Source organism: Triturus cristatus, chromosome 12 (assembly GCF_964204655.1).
Source record: "Triturus cristatus chromosome 12, aTriCri1.1, whole genome shotgun sequence".
Taxonomy (NCBI): Eukaryota; Metazoa; Chordata; class Amphibia; order Caudata; family Salamandridae; genus Triturus; species Triturus cristatus.
Window position 1 is genome coordinate 535,223,205 of NC_140595.1, and position 20,593 is coordinate 535,243,797.

The window sequence follows — 20,593 nt, forward strand, 5'->3', positions numbered from 1 at the left end:
GAGTACCTGCACTTCTCAAGAGTGGCGTTATACTTTTGATTGGAGAGTACCGGAGTACCTCCTTCTCTCTGAGAAGTGCCGGTACTCTCCAATTAAAAGTCCAATTAAAAGTAAAACGTCACTCTTCACTTCTATTTTTCAATTTCAAGCACTGCAGTCAAGAATAGATCTGTCCGTCATTCGCCCTGCCGACGAGGGAGGGGCGGTTTCAAGATCCACGAGGACCACCACGGGTCATCCCACTCCAGCCTCTCTTTCAGTTCCACGTGCGGCAGCAGCCTGTGGCGGGACAGGTAGCCAACACCTGGCCCCACCACCAGCCAAGTCCCTGCTTCTCCAAACCGGGTTGCACGCGCCTTGTGGTAGGATAACGCGGACAGAGCCAAGTGTTGAGTCCACAGCCAGTCACCACTCGCGATTGTGTGCGGCGCGGTTGGATTGGAAGAGAGCCGCCGATGCTTCAAAATTTAGGTAATTTTAGACATTTAACAGTCCACCGCACTCATAGGCAGATCCCAGAATATACTCAGGCTTGGATTGGTTGCTCCACGACCCGGAAGTGCTAATATTACGGGCACATGATAGACTCCGAGAAAAACAACGGATATTAAGCTGAATTCAACGGTACGGACGGTACCTGCAAGCACAGGGCAGGTGGCTACCCTAACGCGTTTGTAGCGTTCTCCTACTACCTGTCCGGAATCATCGATGGGGGCACGGCTGTTTAACCACTCACTAGTAGATTCGTCGTTGACGTAACGGTCTAGAGGAATTGCCAAAGAAGGTAAGTAACCTGGCCTGCATTGAAAATTGTGCAGCATCATCATAGCTCAGGTACAGGCAAAGAGCCTCTTTCCTAGTCCTGAACGATTCACAGAGATAAAACAGTGAATGCAGATCTATTCCACGCCACGCAGTGCTCCCAGTACCGAGTAGAAGACAACGCTTTCAAAATATACCTTTCCTTATGTGGTGCAGTGGTCGAAGTGGGGATCAAAAAGTAGAGGAACTGTGGGCTGAGAACAAGAGTGAAGGAATAACCTGAAGATTGGGTCAGTGGGCGGAGTCAGAGTTGCGGCCAGAAAGAGCAAAACCTCTCATTATTTAGTATTTGATTGGCATTTCATTGACCAGTTACTGCTTATTACGTTATTAAATTCAACCAATGGATACACATGTTTATTTAAGGTTAAATATGAGTTATTGACATGGAAAAAGTGGGATATGTTTCCAATCACAGAATGTCCCAAATACGTTTAAAAGTGGAATCACAAGCCATTTGTCTACGAGCCATGCAGTTTCTGTCATCAGCACTTCTCTTTTCCACAAGAGCAGTTCAAACATGAATGGCAAAATATTCTAGGTTGCAAATTTTTTCCACACAATTATGGCTCTTTCATATTTGCCACATAATACATCATCTGCAGCATAATCGGTTGATTTAAACCCCCCAAAAATTTTTCGTAGCTCAAACGCATCAAAAGTTGCAAAAAAAAGTGACTTGTGTTGCTGCGAAGTGGAGGGACCTTTGTAAAGGTTGACTTGTCACCATTCTCGCTGCTGCATTTGTATAGTACATTGGTACTAATGAGGCAAAATCTTTGCAGAGACTCTTAGTATGTGTAAAAATAAAAGTATCAGAAAATGTACCGCATTATGCTGCGGCCTTTTTTTTTTTTTTTTAGGTCCAGCCTAGGCAGCGTGCATGCGCTGTCTGCAAGACCTGTTATCTCCTCTATTGGCGTTTGGCATGCCCGTGAATTGGCATTTGTTCGTTGTGGTACCTTTTAGAAATTCAAGGTTTTTATTGGTGCAGTGGGTCTGAGTCTCCCGCCTTTGCGTGCTTGGGTCACGCCCAGGAGATTTCACTCATTGTTTGCTTGCGTTGGCCATCCAATTACGTCTGCGGTTCCTCCTGGTCATCCTGATCTGCCTTTTTATTTTGTAGGCTATCAACATTGTTTTAGGATTTCAGGTCGTTTACCGAGCAATGATCTGCTCGGCACCTGCAAAGTGGCAATTTCTGTCCGGTAGCTGCTGAGCTATGCCAAGAGCTCTAACTAAAAAAAAATGCGAGACCTATTACATTTCTAATGCTGTTTTTTTTGTTTTGTTTTTTTGCTGCAGGATTTAGTCAACACTGAAACATAATTTTGTCCTCAATTGCTGCATACTTCGAGTGGCCCCAAAGCAAGCAGCACATGTTGAAAGTGCGTGAAGCAGAGAGACCGTGAAGTTTGCGAACTTAGTTTGGTGTGTGTGCATATCCTGCACTGCCGATCCCTGGTAAGTTGCATTACTACTACTACTACTACCGCTGAAATAAGGCCAATGGGGAGGTACCAATGGATGAAGCGGACTGGCCTCAAGGGTCCTGTACCTCAGTGACAGAGTCACTGTTGCTCTAGGGTGTGCTTCTTCGTAGACCTGCCCGCAAGCCTGGAGGTGAACTTCAGTATGGATTGTGGTGGACAGGTCTTCAAGTTTAACCCACACCTGCCACCGCTAGGGTCCAACTGCTGGTGCTAAGACACCAAGGCCTCTAAAGTCTAGTGGGCCTTCTAAGGTCTAGCATGGGAATATGCTTCCTCAGGAGACTGGACTGGCCATGAAGGCTGAACCTGGTTCCCCAGTTACAAATTCGTCTGCTCTGGCCATGGAGCCACATCCTCTCCCCACTGAACACCACACTGCCCCACTGAGAGACACTCGCACTGCCCGACTTAGAGACACTCGCACTGCCTTCAGCTACAATCCAATTTTGCTCTGTTATAAACACCTGGCTACGACTCAATTTAAATGATGCACTAGACATGAGGAATATGCTGCCTGAAGAAAAAGTAATAACATCCTGGAAAAAGCAGGTGTAAGCAAAGCATGTGAAATGTAGGCAGGAACAACATAGTTACCTTAACGCTTTTACACTCATTATTCAGAAATCAATGAGTGTTTTTTGCCTGAAAAGTTAAGGACTGGACTACAGGGCCTGGAAGGGGCCCGTTTCAATGTCCAATGCTTATATTTTTATAAAACGTAATCAATATGGTTTAAAAGGACCACATCCCTGAACACAGCTGCAGTACACATTTTATAAACTAAAATGAGGAAAATAGCTGATCGGAATCACATTAAAGTTTTTCAACTTCTGCATCAACCAGGTATTACAGTACCTCCAGAAATGCTGTTGCCCCCCTCACCCCCCCATCAACTTACCCAGGGAAAAAGAATGTTGTTCAAAGAAAGGCGAGAAAACGAAAGTAGCGCTTCACTGCCAAATTCTGTAAAATGACACCAACGTGCTTGGGGTGAATATCAATCTGGCCACTGTGTGACCACTCTGTCTTGCTTTATTACGCTATTTTTCCTATTTTTAACCTTTTTTTTCCTCTCCGTCCCGAGGCTGGACTTTGGAATAGAAAAATGTCAGAAAAAGATGACATTTCCAGCAAAAGTGTCTTTCATTTTTGGATCTATTTCACAGGGGAACGTATGTAGGAAAGGGAGGGTAAGAGGCATTTCTTGAAGTCACGGTTTTCATTCAGCAACTGAGTAGGAGTGAGACAGGGACAGAAAGAGAGAGAAGAGGAAGAAAGAGAGGGGGAGGGCAGCTGACAGTGGCAGAGCAGAAGTGGACACTGTACTTGTCTTCTTTGGGCAAGAAAGAAGAGACCGAGTCCTTTTCCTTCCCTGCCCAGCCCCAAACAGCCGAGCAATATCTATAGGCCTTGGCTATTTCTGCCATCCTGAGACATATTTTTAAAATAAAAAAGTAGGGGAATGGATTCTATTAAATTGAAAAAGTAGGAATACGCTGTGCCCTGCGATCCCGCCCACTTCAACCACTGAGGTGGGGAGATGATGTGGCATTATTGTCAGAGCTGCACACTTTGGCACAGGGCAACCAGGTTCGTGTTTCGGCTTAACGTCCTGTTATTCTGGGCAAATCACTTAATCTCCCTTTCCCTCACCTTAAAAAAACACAAGCATTGGCGATGCAAGAGTTATTGGCTTTATACATGTTAATGACTTTCAGCCATGTAGCCCAAGAGCACACAATTTAAGCAGGGAAGTCTTAATTTATCCTCGTTTTCTGGTCTTCTCCCTTTATTTTTGTCTACTTTCTGTTTCATACAAAGCGCATTAAGGGAGTTGTAAAACAAGCATTTACAATGCAACGGTCTCAGCATTGTTAAAGTTAGAGCTATTGGCATTGCTCATGACATTATTTTTGTTTTTAAAACATTTAAAGAAACGGCATTGTTATTTACAATGTCAATAGCTTAATCACTCTCAAATGCGAGAACTATTGCATTTGCACCCACACACACAAAGCCACCCCCACACACAGAGCCACCCACAGAGCCACTCGCATAGAGCAACCCACACACAAATAGAGCCACCTACACACACACACGCAGTAGCCCACTGACCTATTTACATTATGTGCACTTTGTGATCTGCATGGTACATGTTCTTTGCTGCAGGCACATTAACCCTATGTGCTACCTTTCCAGGAGACAAAACTTCCACTAGACAAAACTCCGATCTCTCTCTCTAGGAAGAACATTAAACATCAATCATAAGTATACAGTTTTAGAAAAATACACTTAGTGATCCTCCTAGGTAATAAAGGCCACGCGAAAACAACTGAAACATTGTGCACAAGTCTGTTGTGAGAGACACTGCAATGTTTATTCTGCCAGAGGCAAAACATGCCTCTTGGATTTTACAAAAATATAGTAATATCGGAATGCGGACCACGAAGAATAAAGCCATACTATCATCTCCTGAGACTACAGGGTTTGTAACTGGCAAGTTCAGGTTTTGCTGAAGGCAAAGTAGTTGTATTTTGCTAGGAGAGAGGATGCAAGCACAAGTGTAAAAGTTGGGAGAGAGACATATCGATAACAAATTTCAGCAGCACTATTTATGAGATGACAGCTTAGCCGGCTCCAGCCTCAGCAGGGCGTGGACCAGTACACGTAAAATAGTTGGCTTTTAACCCAGCCGCTCACCCGTGGAATGGTACGCGGGTGACCCCAGGAGGTTGGGTGCATGTACAGGACCACAGGCACCCTCTCACCACCCCCCTGAAACCCGGCTCTGGCGCACACTGAACAAGCAAGCAATACCTTCTGCCATGATGGGTCCGGGCTGATCTCGCGAGAGCTGTGTGGGCAGCCTACAGCGCTCAGCGACAGGAAGAGCGGTTCTCGCGAGATGCGTGGACGGGTTGCAGTGTAAACTCGCATCCGGACCAGGGCTGCTATAGGTGGCACGAGTGCAACAACAGCTCCACGACACAAGCTAGTGAGTGCTCTTCAATTCAGGATTAAATATTTTGCAAACTGGAACATGAAATGTGCCAGACTCACAAATTTCCCACCTTATTAAGTAATGCTGACAGCATCTCATTCAGCCAATATGTTATTCGCAGGCTGACGTTTGCATGTTATTTGGCGAACATCTTTTTCGCATTCAACATTCTAGAACAGCTTTCATGATCTAAATATTAATTAAATACAACTGCAGTTAACTGGACTTTGAATCGGGCAAGACGGTGCACTATTATAACGGTAAAAGGCCGCGTTAATAGAATAGGCATGGAAAAACCCGAAACATCACAAATTCCCTAAGCTAAGCCATGAACACCGCCGCCTTTCTCCGGGGTCAAGCAGAAATGCCTCGGAGAAACGCAGCGGCGTTTTCGGATTCGGGGGCGTGTTTTTCTTTCTCTCCTTTTGCCATTGGCTGGAATGTTTACATTCCAGAGGACCGAAAGAATCGAAAAAACACGCCCCCGAATCCGAAAAAGATGGGGCTTGTTTGGAGAGACAAGGCTCTTCTCCAATGGCTGACCAGCATTTAAGAGGCCAGCCAATAGAGAAGAGGGGAAAAAAAGGGGCGGGTTAAAGCCCCACTCCTAAAACATTAAATCTCGCGAGCGAGACTGCGCAAGCGCAGCCTTCGCTAGCCGAGACCTAAACATCACCAAAATGCATAAATAAATAACTAAGCAGGATGCTAACATAGTGCTGAGAGGTTGTTGCTGCTGTCATCCAATCAAAGCAACATGTTTTGATCCATGGTGCACTTATTTTTCTGTTGTAGTTCAAAACTAATATTTGCGGGAAACTGATCTTCAACAAAGAGCGTGAAAAGTTATAGCAGAAATTAAGTCAGTTGGTTTCGCGGTGCCTTTATTTCTTTTTCATTTGCTGGATGAAACCACTCTACTTTTTCTTGGGCAGCACTCAGTGGTGAAATCGGGTCTCAGCTCACTTCAGAACCCTGGAAAGATTTATGGCAGATGGGAGCGAAGTCCCCAAGTTGCAGCCGGAGCCAGATTGTGTAGAACTTCCCGGTGCTCGCCCATGTGTTTTTTTTTTTTTTTATCAGAAAGAAACAGAAAATGTGTGGAGGAAGCGGAGCCTGGCTGCTTGTTATAGCTGACACAGAGACATCTTGCAGATACCTGTGACTGCTTCGGATCTCTGATCCCTACCTCTACCCTGGACACCACCTGTTACTGTGACAGAAAGATACCTGTGCTGTACCATCTTCTGTTCGTGTGCCAGAAGCTTCACCACACCGGGTTAAAGAAGAGAATAATGCAATTCAATGGAAAATAAAAATCAGCTGCAATTTCATTCCAAAGCAAAATGGATTGCCTGAGTGAGAAGCGGTAAGGCTTTACAAGATCCTACAAGGGGAGGAAAACAGGAGTCCTCTTTATTGCTTTATGATAGATTTTTCTGTGCGACTTGCATGTATAAACCCAGGTAAAGCAGCGTTTCCACATCCTCGGAGTGAAAGACGAAATAAAACCGTAATGGAGGAGCACAAATGAAAGGGGCGGGCGAATGGAGGGTATCCAAAACCTCTGATGAGGGCGCGCACAGCTCTTTGCATATAGGTAAGGATTATTGTTTGAATGTAGGAATAGAAAAAAAAAGTAAAGTAATATGTGGCTACATACATTTATATTCAAGTTTGTGTGTCACTGTTGTCAGTTATGCATAGTGATCAATGTGCTACTGTTTACTTCTCACCCTAACATTAATAGTTTTATAATCATGAACCTTGTCTAAAGAGTTGGACTATGTTCGAATGTGAAAGCAATTTGACAGGGGTTGGGATCGGGCGCATGGGAAAGTGGCAACAGGAAACAGAGGAGGGAGCAAGTGAAAACTCAAACATTCATGTGGAGTGCTTAAACACAAAGGAAAAAGTAGCTTCTGAAACGGTGAGCAGTGGATAAACACAAGTACTTCGTCCATGCTCTGAGGGAGGGCTAAACATAAGAAGAGGCATGGCACATGCATGCCTTGGACAACCGGGAATGAAGGATACAAGAGCGATGATGGAGCGAACAAATGGTAAGTCTATGGGCGATCTGAAGCCTATTGAATTGTATACAACCTGTCTCTTCGAGACAGCGCATGTGCTGTCTAGCCAAGACCTGAAAAATGGAATGTGACCTTGCATAATGTAATTGGTGCTCATGTGAAGTGCTCCAATAATTCGGGTCGAGCTTGCGTTATATAAACTGCAGAAAAACTGAGTGGGTGTTTCACATACTTGCAGAGCTAAAGTGGTCTTGCAATTCTTTATTGAAAGTACTCGAGTAAAAAGTCCTCTGCAGAGCTCTCGTACTGCTTTTATGTTCTGCATTGCACGATGCATGCAGAAACCTGATTTTGGATGAAATCCTGCACACATAACAGGGTGATTTGACATTTCTGATCTTATCCCATTGCAGATACCAGTCTCCAACCCTGTTTATGCCACTGGAACCTTTATTTCTGTGCAATAGATTATTTAGTTTTACCAGCAACCATTTGTTTTGTTTTACGGAGTGCCACCAGTGCTTCAAATTAATTTGCTGCGTTAACCTTAACATCTAGTAATGTATTTCTGCACATTTTCCTCAACTAATTGAAAAAAATCGCAACCTCTCCTTTTCAGGTTTCACCTACACAGCGCTTGCTCAGTTTGTGAAATCTATTGTATTTAATATAATATCTTAAATGGGGCTTATATCCCACCCCCTTGCTTCATGTGCTTGGCACTTACTTTTCCTCAATTTCTATTTGCTGTAGCATGCTGTTTCGTGCACTAACCAATGCTGGTTCCTCTTGTGCTTCTCTAATCCTTTCCCATCTCCAAAGTACTGTTTCCTTTCATGTTTCTGGAACCATTTTCATTGCCATCGAGCCATAATTCCCCTTTCCTCTATTGCTCTTGCACTGGTTTTCCTTTCGCCCACTTCTTTTTCATTCATTCTCAGTGCATTTACGTAATTCTTCTCACCCTGGCTGCAGCATTTCAAGTGTGCATGCGTGCTGTTTTTTTTTCTTTCATTTATTATTACACAAGGCTTGAAACGCAACGCATCTGCTCCAAGCCGCGCTGTCAGCCCTTAGCAAAGCCTCAATGATTTGCAATTTATAATTTTTAGTTCTGAGTTTTCAATAGCACAAACTTGATCCCGAACGGAGTAATCGGAGCGCTTTAGATGAGCATCAGTTGTTACAGAAAGACTCATTTTGTTAGACATGAGGAGATTAAGTGATTTGCATTGAATAACACGATGTTGGAGCATCCCTGCCGAGACTCGAACCCGGTTTCCAAGCTTCGAGGTCGACCGCTCTGGCCACCCTACTTGTTTCTCTTCCTGCTTCTTTACGGTGATGTTTTGGCACCCTAGCATTTTCCCGTTTGAGCTCTGCCACTGTTCCCCCCCCCCCCCCCCCCCCCCCCCCCCCCGGGGTACATGCTTTCCGGGTGAAGCCGCATTCTTAACTCCGTTTTCACTGAGCTGCTTACACTGCCACTGTCAAATTGGTAAAGTTATCCAGTATCGAGCTGTTGAGTTGTTGTTTAAAAATGTATCTCTGGTGGCAGGGGATATTTACTGCTCAGAATGGTTTTCTTTCTAGCATGGGGTGTGGAGGCTTCTCACACAAGCTCCCGATAACTTGCCCTGCTGCTCAGATTCCTCAGAATTGCAATAGCGCTTCCTGAGAGCAGCAGGCATCAGAGGAAGCGCACTTGCATCCACAGTGCTGCTTTTTCACTTTTCTGCCTTTCCTTGGATGAGTCTTAAAGAAGATCTTTGTATGAGAATGAAAAGGTCAGACACCTTGACCTTTACAGAATCTAGGCTTTAAACGCACTAATCCTGAGTTTAGCCCCTTCAAGTACTCATGTTGTGGCTGAAGAACTACAGCTTTCATTCCCTCAATGCCTCATCTAAAACATGGCATGGAAGGAGGGCCTGTTTGGCAAGAGCATGAATCGATGTTTGCAGTGATGCCAAGCCAACATGTCTGGTGTGTAGTTGACAAAGACACTTAGGGGAATTTACTAATGTTTTGTGCTCGCGGGACACAATGCATTGCATCAATTTACTAATCCTTATGAAAGCCCACAGTTGGAGCAAAGCTGTGCAATACCGGCCGAGCAATCGTGCAATCCTTAATAAATCTAGGCTTTAAAGATTTGTTTCGTCAATGTGACCTTCAAGCATGAAGGCGTACGTACACTCACACCTTGAAAACTCACTGTGCTTCCACAGTGAATTGTTATTTGGCATACTTATAGACCACCTGATTGTGTATTGCGGTAGTAAAGTAGGAAAAAAGTTTATCAGTACTACTTTACACATTGGAAAAAAATTAAACTGGCACAGAAAATAAAAGGAAATAGTTCCTTATCGTCATTCTACAATTATTACTTTTTATGTGTGCTGAACGTGTATGTCCTGTGCACAGAAAATCAAGAAACACGACAATTGTCAGTGAAAACTTTATTCGGATCATTAACAATCCATAAAAGTACAAGAGAAACAATTATAAAATCATACAATAAAATAAAATACTGTTTACACATGGGGAATAGTCCATCTAAACTTTAAGACATTGTAGACCGGGCACGAACCGCAATTTTTAAAAAAGAGCTCACACGAAAGACAAGTTCATCATCGTCCAGGGACAAAATCATTGAAAATGCAAGTTCCAGGCTAATTGGTTTTGATTTTTTAAAATACGGAGTTAAAAACCATTTGATATACTTCATATAAAATTTACAAAAGAATAAAAAATGTAGAGTTGTTTGCCTACTCTGGGAGTCACAGGGGCATGGCTCAACACATTGGTCATTGAAATTCCATAAAGGGAAGCTAAGTGCATGTTTGATGGTGCCTGCCCTAAGGCGAAATATAAGGCCTCGCTCCCAATGGCTCAACGGAAGAGTTAAATGTCTGGGTGTGGGATGTATTATAAAATTACGGGCTAAGTAACCAGAAACACTAGATTTCAAGGACTCCCTTGCTACCCTTTCGATATCAAATAACGTATAAAGTGCTTTTTTAAGTTCACATTTAGTGGGGTGCTTAGTGGTGGAGGGTATCAGGAAAATGTCTTCAAAATTCACGCTGCGAAGAATGCTATGCACCCCTGATAGCCAGGGAATGGTCATGCCCCTGTCGCAGCGGAGACAATCCTCAATGATGTTCCTAGTCAGTTTGGCAGCGGGATTTTTCCAGATCGACAGCCAAAAAAGGGCTGGACGAGCACGAATAAAATCCCCTATAAAATGCAAACCCAATTCCCTATGGCATATAAAATGTGGGGAAGTAATGGGAACACAGAGAAGTTTCCTACAAAATCTATGTTCCTCGGTAATTATATCAGAGCAACTGGCAATACCCCAAACCTCAGCGCCATAAGTAGCAACCGGGACGCATTGAGTTTTGTATATTTTTAGGATAGCAGGCAATGCCCCGGTCAGTTTTGGACGGGGGAGGCTCAAAATTGAATTAATGGACTTTGAGAACTTACTCCTGGCGTGGGCAATATGCCCACTCCAGGAGTTGTTCGCAGCACAGACCACTCCCAAATACGGGAAACTGCCAGTTGACCCCAGTCTTTCTGCCCCCACTACTATGCTGCCAATGTGATGCCTCTTCGGGCCGCAAGACATTACAAAAGACTTTTTGAAATTGGTCTTCAAATCTAGGGAGTCCATATGTGCAACAAAGCCATTCACCAATATGCGTAGTGCGTTTGGGGTGCGTCCCATAAGGACCGCATCGTCTGCATATAGCAGTGCGGGGAGATGGTTATCTTTTATAAACGGGACATCACCGGTTAAAGAGACCAAATATCTGTGTAGGCCGTTAATGTATATTATAAATAAAAGGGGGGCTAGGACACATCCCTGTCTGACCCCTCTATTGACTGTAACAGGCTCAGAAACCTCACCCCCAGTGCCAGTCCTGACACAGGCCTTCAAATCCCTATGCAAATAGGCCAAAAAATGTACCAACGATTCATCCAAGCCGTAATCCAATAAGGCCTTCCAGAGTAATGACCTATTGACAAGGTCAAAGGCGGTGGATAAGTCCATGAAGGCCAGATAAATTGGGCAATTACGTGCTACGGTGTACTTGCCCAAAATAAGGTTCAGATTAAGGCATTGCTCCGCAGTTCCCACTTTATTGCGGAAACCCAACTGACAACTCTCTAGAATATGGTTGTCCTCGGCCCATAACAGGATTTTATTATACAGTACTCTCCCTAAAATCTTTAGAGTATTGTCAATAAGGGAGATAGGCCTATAGCATGATGGTTGTGAACGGTCACCCTTCTTAAAAATAGGCACTATAATACTAGATGACCAGGTTGGAGGTGGTAAAGAGGTAAAATTTAAATTCTTAAAAACATTCAATAAGAGTGGGGCCCATAAATCAGGGTGGGTCTTAATAATGTCAATTGGGAGGCCATCTGGGCCAGGGGCTTTATTCCCCGCGCTCTGTGCGATGGCCTCCATTACCTCAGATAGTAATATATCAGCCCGTGGGGGGCTGTTAAATATTGGGATGGCCGCCGCAGAAGGTGGAACCGCATAGATCTTAGAAAAGTGGTCCACACATGCAGCTCCAGGGATGGTACAATCTATTGGGGTCGCGACCTGGCCCGCGCAACGCAGGTCTTTGACCGCGGCCCAAAAAATATCTCCCCTACCACGGGCAGCAGTTTGTACTAGCACCTCCCAGCGCTCCTCGAGAATCTCCTCCTTCCTTCTCCTAATGGCCAATTTATATCGTGACCTAGCGTTTTTTACATCAGTCTGATTCCTCGGGCTAACAGATAAGGCTAGTCGCAATTCGCGGTTGGCCAGGGAACACTCATGATCAAACCATCCCTGGTCATCCGTCATGGCGCGCAAAGGAATCATGAGCTGTGCACGAAGGGCTAAGCAGATCTTGACAAAGTCGTCTACTACCCCAGTGTTAGGACTTAAATCGGACAAACATGAGAGGAAAAGAGGAAGGTTATCTCTGACCAGGGTCTGTACAGTCGTCATCACATTAATACCCCTCCATTTTAATCTGAGATTGTTTGAGCTTAAGGAAAGGTTCCTAGCGCCGCATTCCTTATTGTAGACCGGTCGATGGATAATGTTTAAACTGATCTTGATAGGATTATGGTCCCCTTGGGACATTGGAATTACCTTGGCCTCACTGATGCGGTCTGTCAGGCCAGGGGATATAAAAATGTAATCAATTATTGAAGAACAATCTCTACCTCTGAATGTTGGCACTAGGGGGATAGTGGGAAAGCGGTCCATAACATTCTCCAAATTATGTGTACTCAAAAGAGTAGTTAATTACACACCTTTGGCACCCCAGACCTGAGTTACAATCCTTAAAAATTGAGCAATCACCATTTAATTTAGCATTAAAGTCACCACCCAATACAAGGCCGGAGGTATCATTAAAATCATCCCTAGCCTCCAGAGTGGTGATAAAATTAAAAACATTCCTAAAATGTGTATTAGGTAGTGAGCTAAAATCATTATTATAAAAATTTACCAGGAAAAGACTAGTTTTCTGTTTGAATAATATAGCCTGGAAGTTCTGCTTATTGGTCGGTATGACCCTGGAAGAGCCTCCAGCAGAGATGTTAATCCAGATGGATAAACCTCCGGAAGGGCGGCCCATTCTAGATTTTGCGGCAAGAATATTATGGCACTGAAACCCATTAGCATGTAAATTAACCGTTGCCCACGTCTCCTGTAACATAATTATATCTTGACTCTGAATGAAATTGACCCACCCAGGGTCGAGGAGCCTTTGTTGGAGACCTGCTATATTCCAACTTATAACATTTAAGTTACCTATCCTTGATGCTATACACTCTAAGGAGTTAGCAGAATTATCAGAAGTCATAGGTACAGGTGCTGACGGCAGGATAGGATCCTCTATCAACGGTAGGGCAAGGAGTCCGTTACTCAAGCTTGGTTGTCAATCAGGAACATCTAAGTCAGACAAACCCAAGAAACGATTGGCCAGAGGGAGGGCCGTAGGCGTGGGCACACAATTATTAGGGATGGGTTTATAAAAATAGCCAAGGGAAAACATACATATGTTCGTCATAAGCCCTGGCAATAACTCACGGGTGCGCATTAGCGATTGAACAGTGTGGGGTCTGCAAAAATGTATGACAATGCAATCCCCACTAATGTTTTTTGCCGATGTGCCCACCCATCCCACTCTCCGCACCATTAAAATTTCATGCAATCTGGCCGGTTCAAAACCCTTGTGTTTCCTTAACCAGTCCACGCATTTATTGCGAAGGTCCACCCAAGATTCCTTCTTATTCTCGGGCAAACAGGGGACTCCGGCTAGAATTATAACATAAGGATATGATGCGGGGGGAGGTTTAAAGTCGCAGTACTGGGCAAAGACTTCAGTGGAACTGGTATAGTGGGCCGTGGTATAACTTCAATGTCTGATGAAAAAGTAGGGATCATCGCCGGTGGAGGTTGTGTTAGACCGTTGGTTAAGCGCTGAGTACTATTGTTGGGATTGGCTGGTCCGTTATCTAATTTATCAGCGGCCCCCAACAGGCACGTCGTGATAGGTAGGGAGGTACAATCAACAGCCGATGCAACAGACGCTGACTCCCGAGTTAACAATTGTTCCATACGTAGGAGTCTCTCGTTTAAAGGGACAATATTTGCGTCAAAGAGGGCCTTAGAGTGGCTAACTATGGCTTTTAAACCCGACTCCAGAGCTGACATAATGTCATCCTTGCTATGAGAGGTGGAAGTGGGCTCGTCAGTTTGGGTGCCCACCGACACAAAATTAGGAACGACAATTGTCTGCAATGCCATTTTATTACATTTGGCGGGGCGGCCAAGAGTGTTAGGTTTATTGTGGGCCCCCCTTTTCCGTTTGGCCGGTGGGCCACTTGATTTATTTACGCCAATTAATTTAGGGGCGTGAGATCTGGTGCGAGTTTGTTGGCCACTGGGACAAATATCTGAAGATGTAGCTGAGACGTGTGACGGGGACAGTTGCTGAGCGGGTGTCGCGGGCATCCGGGGCAGAGTTGGTGACACGGAGAGGCGGTGGCAAACAGTAACGCCCTGTGTCGCGGCTCCAAGAGATGAGCGTCGCTGAGCCGCCATTAAGTCTAAAGATAGACGTCGCTCAGTTAGCTCAATCTCATGTGTCAGTAAGCTCTCAGCCCTGATCATGAAAGCGTCCAATGTCCCAGCCGCGCCCTTGCGTTTACTCACGATGAACCAATAATGTGCCCCTACACACCACTAAAGCACATATAATACAGTGGCTTATGCGGCAATGTTCAACAAAGTCACCTGGTACTCCGGTTACTTGCAGATGATGGACCAAGGGGGGTGTCCCGACCCGGCCTCCTCTGGCCCCGGACGGCCACAGACGGCCCGCCCTCTGCCCGGCGCCGCCCGCGCGCGTCCCGCGAAGCGGGCCGCGGCGTCGGTTATACACGCCTCCTGGCGCAAATGTGGCGTCCAAGCTCCGCGCCGCCGCAGGGACAACCGGGAATTGTAGTCCCAGAACGGCGGTATTGGATACTCCTTCCGTGTCGCCCTTTGACTCTTGGCGATGGACCGGCAACCAGGGAGCAGCTGAACATGCAAGGATTTATGCCCCTTGACTCGTGGCGGCGTTCACAACGGTGCAGGTAGGACAAATTCCCCCCGCGACGTCTGTTATACGCGCCTCCTGGCGCAAATGTGGCGTCCAAGCTCCGCGCCGCCGCAGGGACAACCGGGAATTGTAGTCCCAGAACGGCGGTATTGGATACTCCTTCCGTGTCGCCCTTTGACTCTTGGCGATGGACCGGCAACCAGGGAGCAGCTGAACACGCAAGGATTTATGCCCCTTGACTCGTGGCGGTGGCGGCGTTCACAACGGTACAGGTAGGACAAATTCCCGCCGCTCCGCCGGCCGCGACGTCGGTTATACGCGCCTCCTGGCGCACATGTGGCGTCCAAGCTCCGCGCCGCCGCAGGGACAACCGGGAATTGTAGTCCCAGAACGGCGGTATTGGATACTCCTTCCGTGTCACCCTTTGACTCTTGGCGATGGACCGGCAACCAGGGAGCAGCTGAACACGCAAGGATTTATGCCCCTTGACTCGTGGCGGTGGCGGCGTTCACAACGGTACAGGTAGGACAAATTCCCCCGACAATTATGTTATTATTTAATTGTAGAAAATAATATTTTAAGAGAAATTTTACACCCAGTCTTGACAAAGTAATAACAGGCAGAAATTTAGGAGGAACTGAAGTGAGAATTCAGACAGGTTCTTTACGGGAATGCTATACAGTGCAGTGCCTTGTAAAGTTTAAATTAGATGCAGGAAATTGTATCTAGAACTGCACCTGTCTGGTGCTGGAAGCCATCCTAAACTAGCATTTGCGGGGCAGATTGATTTACAAGCATTTCTTATCTACTTTCAAAGATGACTAGGGAGATATATATTTTATGTTTAAGCTGAACTCGCGTTTCATTTAATGGGCCTGTGATATAAAAGATAATTTTCGAAATAAACAGAAATTCAATACTGCATTACCATATACACTTTGAAAGTATTTTTGTGCAGCAGGCAAAGCAAAACACATTGGACTTATCGAAAGAAAAACATACTTGTTGCACTCTAGGTCGGTGGAAATGTTTAACCAGGTAAAATGGCTCATTCAGTTAACCACACTTTGCTGCCAACTCCCTGTGACCTGCAGATTTTAGTCCGAATTCTGGCAAGACCAGCCTAGCCTTCCATTCTTTCAATGTCACCCTATTCAGAACCATTATATTACTGTAAAATATGTCATTTACAGCGCTTCAAAACTACGGGCATGCAGTATGAAGCACCATCTTAAAGTGCTGGTGCAAAATTTCACTACAAGATTTTCTCTCTATTAAAATGGTCCCCAAACTATGTTAATCTTTTAACCCCGGCGGGTAATTTGGCCTCAAAATTTGCAGAATCAACGGTAAAAAAAAACCACACACACGAGAGTAATGTATAGAAAATACCAAGGGGATAGCACGTTCGTTTCCAGCTTAGTTTATATTGTAGGTACTCAGTGCACTTAGATTTTATACCCAATAAATTGTGTTTTAAAATAGGTTTGCCACTTCATAGCATTCTATACAATCCACGTTCGCATTAGCCTACTAAATGGTACTCGGTTACCATCCTAACAAAGAGGCCTACCATGCTCTGTCGGCTTTCAACATAACGCCACAGATCACTTTAGTGTATGTTTGTTATGACCACTTTTACCAGCCAATAGGAGTTGTTGTGGGACACTTATTTGTATTCACTTCACAAACTGTAATGCAGTAGTAGCAGTTGTGGCAACACCTGAACTAAGATCGTTGGTCAGTTCAAGCAGTTAATCTGTAAATTATTGCCAGGGCTACTAGAATTATGTGGCAAGCTAGGGCCAAATTGTGTGGCATTGTTGTGTAAATTATGCAGCCAGAAAAGGCAAATTATGCGATGTAATGCATCACATTTTCTGATAGTATTTCTTCATTATTTTGTACTTTTTAGGTTTCTCCTGCTCATCGCTTGAGCTGTGCTTGTGAAATGTCTTTTATTTAATATATCTTAAAAGGGGGCTCTTATCAGTTCCTGGTGCTGAATTACTATATCCACCCGCTGTTGTGTGGAACATTTTTAGGTCTCGCCTACGCAGTGCGCATGCGCTGTGCATAGGAAAGAGACCTGTAGCCATCGGTTGGCAACGCGTGCACGTGTGGTGATTCCCTTGCGGGGGCGAGCGACGCCATGTGTTAGTAATTATCGCAAACACATGGTGCCCCTGGCTTGCTCCGGCAAGGGAAACGCTTTGGTTGCTCTGGGCCGCACTCCCCTCAACCCTCCAACTGTTAGCGCGATGCGCCTGCGCTTGTTGTTTATTAGCTTTTCATCCGATAACAGTGCATTCACGGAGAATTAAGTTGTTTTAATTTTCGCCGCTAATGCCATAGTCTCCATAAATTAGCATGCCTGCCATTTTTAAAGCCACACTTAGTCTTGTTTACACAACGACCCATAGGCTTTTACACCAAAATCGAAGATACAAAACTTACTTCACGATCTGTTTTAAAATAGTCCCTTCCCCACCAAGTTAAGGCAGCTCGTGCACTTTAATCCCCATATCAAGACTGTGTCATCTATGTGAAGGGGTAAAATAAAACAAAGAAGGGTGGGGGTTGAGTATTCCAGCAGCAGGCAGACTGCTGCCAGCGCCGTCCGCACAACGCAGTGAAGCAAGTTAGATTGGTGCACAAAGGACAACAAACGGTATAATTGACGGTACAGTGTTTTATTTGTAAATGTGTAACTCTTAACCAAATGCCATGTTTAAAACTTGACACGATGCATCCAGTGTTTCTATCCGACACAAATGCATTTTGAGCATGGGGCTTGCCTCCTGCGCAGTGACAATGCACTGGGAAACATGCAGAGTGACGCATTAACTTATCATGAAGTGCTTGCGTGTTTCATTTTAGTGGTGTTTTTGTTATATATTACAATAGAGAGAGGACTATTCACCCCGTTCCCACACACACGAATCAAATTGATGTTCGTGGTCCCAGTTCCATGTAATTAGAATAAAGCCATCTTTCACCCCAAGTTTCTGTCTGTTGTGTAGCTGTGAGCAACATACATTGTAACTTCATAAACTCCCACACCTGGCTGGCTGTGAGGCACTGCCAAGCACACACTGATCACGTGAAGCCATTTCTTTTGTTGGAGTCCATCTCATGAATTATGGGAAAAAGCCATTTTGTAGCAGAACGGACATTTGTGTTTTATTTTTTAATCAAAAAGGAATGCACAATGAATGGCCCTTTGTGATTTCATTTTAACATTGCACCTTAACAAAAAACAGATTTCAGAAGGCATTGCAACAGAAAGGCTTTCGCATCCGCGCCTAGTGGTCCAATTCCTTGCGAAAATACGTGATTAATTGTTTGATGGCAGGAGGCAACCGACGACCAATGGAACCGGTCACATTGCCCCATTGGTCTAACACATCTCCTGCCAAAATGACTGCATCCTGCAGGCTACATGCTTAAATGCCGTCCTGCTAACTCGGTCTGTTATCCTTGCAAAGCCATTACAACGAGTGCAACTCAATTGTGTTATCGAAGTAACTGTCAGTAAAAGAGCTACGGTGCTGTCGCAGCAAACTCTACGATACACACCATAAATATTTGCATTGTTTTACAGCGCTTTGCACTCTGATTTAGCTGGTTTCTAAGCACTCCTAGGTTTCTTTGGATACGGCCTTACAGCCAGGCAGAGCTCTGGCGTCTGCTTTAGCATCACACAATTTGGTCACCTGTGGGTCCAAGGGTGTCTGTCAGTCCTGCTTCCACAGCTGAGCTGTTAGAACACGAATTTGCCATAGCAGATTCACTATATTGAAGTGAACCGCCTCAGAAAGTGACCCTTTCCCTGGAAATACCAGGCGTATGAACTTGCATGCTATTCAGATGAGCTGATGCTGGTTCGCATGCAGCTCGCTCTTCAGGCATGGCATGGCATTTTGTTTAATGGGTAACTCTAGACCTACAAAAAACAACCCTCTCTCTGGACTTTGCTCTTCTCTTTTTAGGTCTGGCATTAACCAAGACGGTTTGATTTTATTACAACAATGCATATACTTTTTGTGTTTTACAAAGAAAGTGACAAACCAAAACACTAACTCAAGGACAAAAGACTGTCGGCCGCAGCCCAGACCCGTTGGCTTTGACAATGCTTGTTTAGTCTTGGCTCTGGGTAGGCCTATAGCCCGTGGATTAGGGCTTGGACACAGATGAAGAAGATGAAATTGGGGGCACTACACCACCCAACATAATTGATCTGACTCTAGGAGGACATTGGCATGGGACAACACCATATACAAAGTGGTGATAAGTGATTCTTTTAATTATTCAGCCCTGATGAAGTACTAAGGGACGAAATGCGTTAGTTGGGCTGATTGCAATTTGTTTTGATACAAAAAAATCAATAAAAAGTTGGTAGAACAACACAACAGAGGAATTAAATTTATTTGAACCGTCTTTTTGGACATATATGGACATTGCAACGTATGAAACTTATTCAGTATGGGATGTGATGCAGGAATTGGAATGTTTGGCTTTTCGATTGACTGAACTGCCAGCGCCATGTTTATAGAATCATCAGTATTTACTATGCAAGCCCTTCATAAAAGCCCATCTTTCATTTCCTTATTACAGGTCACTTGTGAAGCCTCTAGTCACTTGTAATAAAGAAATTACCTTGCTGCTCAACCGTAATAGGTCATTAAGAGTTCTGACACCACAATACCTGCTGTCAGAGCCAGCGGCCAGGATGAACGGCAGGACATGGAGCAGAATTACAGTTGTAGTTTAAACAAGAAAAACAAGCATTGGCATAGCCAATAGGTCTCGCCTTTGGGACCTTATAAGTGTTTAGTTATCTAGCACAATATCCTTGGTGCAACAACATCAACTGTTGCGGTCTCGCCTTTGGGACCTTATAAGTGTTTAGCCATTATTATTTGCCTGGTGTAAAGTGCTTATGTGCCTTATCAGGGTTATCAAGGTCTATATAAATGCAGTTATAATACAATGCAATCAGCGTCTTGACTACTGAGATACCTAAAGCACTTAAAGTATATTTGTCTTCAGAGTTGAAACATGTCTTTCTTTCTGGTAAAGATAACCCAGAAGAGGGCCCACTCTATTCAAAAATATCGGTGTAACTTTCATGATCACAGCCTCGAATTTTCATTGAGCTTGCCAATGGCATCATTCTTCCTTGGTTGTAAACACGAGCACCTTTGAATTTAAACACGATAACCTCTCTTATTGAGCAATGCAAGATAATTTTGTTGGTCGGGCAAAATTAGTTGTTCTGGGTTGGGTGGGGGGGGGGTGTTTAACTTTATTTTAATAGTACATGTAAGTATACATCCTCAATTATCAAAGACACACCTTTTTATATTTAAAACCACAATTGTTTTTTCACTGCTAAAGTGATCCAGAATGTCCTCAGACTGTCTGGTTTGAGGTTTTCTGCTCTCTTGTTGGATAATATACACCGACTCATCAAACTAAAGACAAGGCCAGACTAAATAACGAGGCGACTGGGAAGAAATGAATGAGCCATAACCAAGGATCTTGGAGCCAAAAATCCAGTCTTCTTCCGTTGCTTTCTCATTTACACTGAGCATCATGCGTTTGGAA

The 20,593-nt window shown here is 44.5% G+C and overlaps 1 protein-coding gene across 6 annotated transcripts in view; it reads left to right on the plus strand.

Moving 5' to 3' along the window:
• Positions 1–550: 550 nt before the first annotated feature.
• The window catches only part of TCL1A (TCL1 family AKT coactivator A), a 44,890-nt gene continuing 24,847 nt past the window's right edge, over positions 551–20,593 (plus strand). For 4 of the 6 annotated variants that reach the window (XM_085640054.1, XM_085640058.1, XM_085640056.1 and 1 more), the window contains exons 1-2: positions 584–784; positions 2,128–2,286. The gene's annotated coding sequence lies outside the window, so the exon portion shown is untranslated. Of the gene's footprint in view, positions 785–2,127; positions 2,287–20,593 lie in introns of all 6 variants that reach the window. The other 2 variants (XM_085640057.1, XM_085640055.1) reach the window with 2 other exon arrangements.